The 2,678-nt window shown below is 40.0% G+C and overlaps 1 pseudogene; it reads left to right on the top strand.

The window, feature by feature from the left end:
• Positions 1–2,138, top strand: part of LOC104994117 — a 5,039-nt pseudogene extending 2,901 nt beyond the window's left edge.
• The last annotated feature ends 540 nt before the right edge of the window (positions 2,139–2,678 follow it).

Here is a 2,678-nt window from a genome sequence, read left to right as displayed (position 1 = left end):
AACGTTGCTTTTTTTTTTTTTTTTAATATTTTGACATCTACTTGTGCATGATTAAATAATGTATTTTTCAGTTTTTGAACTTTACATAAATGAAGTTATACTGACTGTATCTTCTATGATTTGCTGCTTTTACTCAACACTATGTTTCTTAGCTATTTCTATGATGACAGATATGGCTGTTCATTATTACTGTTGTATAGGACTCCACTGACTGAACATACCACAGTTTATTTTCCAGCCTACCAAAGTGGGGTGGCGTCTAGTTTTTGCTATGCTAGAAATATTTTTGTATATGTTCATGTTTTCCCAAGCCCAGTATGTGTATACTATTTTCTCTGGAGAACCCTGATGTTATACTCAGTTTATTTATTCATCTATTGAAGGACATCTTGGTTGTTTCCTATTGGAGCATTCATGAATAAAGCTACTATAAATAAACATTCATGTAAAGGATTTTGTATTTACTTAAATTTTCAATTCACTTAAGTTATACCCAGGAGTGTGATTGCTGGGTTGTATGGTAAGTCTATATTTAGCTTAAAAGAAACTGCCAGGGAAGAGCGCTCTTATTACTTCACATACTCATCAGCATTTGGTATTGTCAGGTTCTTGGGCTTTAGTTATGCTATTAAGTGTGTAACAGAATGTCATTATTGCTTTCATTTGTATATGACAAATTATTTTGAGTGTAATCATATTTTTAACTTTCACTTTTCTGATTACTTTTAAGGTTGAGTTTATTTCATATGTTTATTGGCCATTGACTTTTCTCTTTATGAAGTGTTTGTTCAAGTTTTTTTGCTCATTTTTTCAATTTGATTTTTATCTTTTTCTCATTATTTCCTAGAACTTCTTTATATATTCTGGGTGTAATTTCTTTTCTGGTGTAAGACATTGCACATGTTTTTACTTACTTTATGGCTTGCTTTTCACTTTATGATGCTTTTTGATGAACAGAAAACCTCTGTATTTGAACTAGAGTGCAGGCTCTAGAGCTCTTAGTGTTATACTGGTTTCTCTAGTTTGTAAAACTACGTGGGTAGTTTTTACACATGGGTTTAGTTGCCCCTTGATACTTTGAATCTTAGTTCCCCAACCAGGGATTACCAAGGAAGTCCCAGAAGGTAAATAGGCTTAACTTCTTTTGCCTAAGTCCTGCTCCCCTCCCTGCTGCCCTCTGATCCGGTTCCTCTGTGCTTACCTTCCAACCCTATTCTCCATTCCCAAAGGAAAAGGTCCTATCTGGCATTGCCTTACAGGGTAAGGACGGGCAGAACTGAAAGGGAAAACGTAGAGTCTTGTTAGTGGGTAGGAGTTGTTAGGACAAGCTCTTGAATGCTCATATGGTAATTTTTTTGTCCTGTCACAGCTTTAAATCATAGTGGTAATCTGGATGGAACAGGGACCACTACACAGAATCTACCGTGCCCAAGGGAATCCTATGAGGGACCCTGCCGTTTTCCCCTTTATTTTCCCTGTTGCTGGGCAAGAGGCCAAGGTGATCCACATAGTAAAGTCCTGGGGTTGAGGGGAGGGAAAATGAGAAAGAACTGAATAGCTTGGGGTTGGAGAAATTTTTCAGGGCATTTGAGGTGAGAGGAGCCAAACTAAGAAGAGGACAGAAGTGACAAGAGGAGAAAGTGGATTCTCAGAGCATCAAACAGAGTGTATTTAGATTCATTTTTCTTTTCAACAGACTCAAGCAAAGAATGAATTGTTCTAAGACTCCACTAAGGTGGCAGCCACTATGAGGAAGGTGTCATATGAGGAAGGTGTCAGTGTTACTTTTGAAGGTAAACAAAAGACACATTTGCACAGAATACAGTTGGAATCCCAGAACTGAAGGAAGAATTAGGAGTAAAGAAGGAAACAACTTTGAAATTTGGAAGACGCTTGTCAGGGCATCATGCTTGCAGATGATGACTGCGTAATGATATCAAGATTATTTAAGACTGGTGATGTTTTCATTAGCCATTCTCAGTAATGAGCTCAAGAAGTCTCAGAAGAAGCAAAGAAAAAATTTCCAAGAAGAAACTGATGCCTTAGAATCCAAACTGAGATCAACTCAGTGGATGTTAGACTCGAAAGTTGAGTTATAATCAAGATTTGACAGCAACATAAGCCTTGAAGTGAAGTGAAATCGCTCAGTTGTGTCTGACTCTTTGCGACCCCATGGACTGGAGCCTACAAGTCTCCTCTGCCCATGGAATTTTCCAGTCAAGAGTACTGGAGTGGGTTGCCATTTCCTTCTCCAGGGGATCTTCCCGACCCAGGGATCGAACCCAGGTTTCCCGCATCGCAGGCAGACGCTTTACCATCTGAACCACCAGGGAAGCCCACTCTTTGCGACCCTGTGGACTATAGCCCACTAGGCTCCTCTGCCCATGGGGATTCTCCAGGCAAGTATACTGGAGTGGGTTGCCATGCCCTCCCCCAGGGAATCTTCCCCATCCAGGGATTGAACTTGGGTCTCCTGTGTCTCCTGCATTGCAGGTGGATTCTTTACCACGGAGACACCAGGGAAGCCCAGTTTATTTGCTTATTTTATACATAACAGTTGTACTGTTAGGGGAAGCACACTGATTGAAACCGCCCACCCTGGCCAGGCACCATAGTAACTATTTGCATGAGTTGTTTTATGACAGGAGATCCTGATAAGGAATAGGGAACTAATAAGC

This window comes from Bison bison, unplaced genomic scaffold (genome assembly GCF_000754665.1).
Source record: "Bison bison bison isolate TAMUID 2011002044 unplaced genomic scaffold, Bison_UMD1.0 scf7180017864251, whole genome shotgun sequence".
Taxonomy (NCBI): Eukaryota; Metazoa; Chordata; class Mammalia; order Artiodactyla; family Bovidae; genus Bison; species Bison bison.
This window is presented reverse-complemented; position numbering and strand designations above follow the sequence as displayed.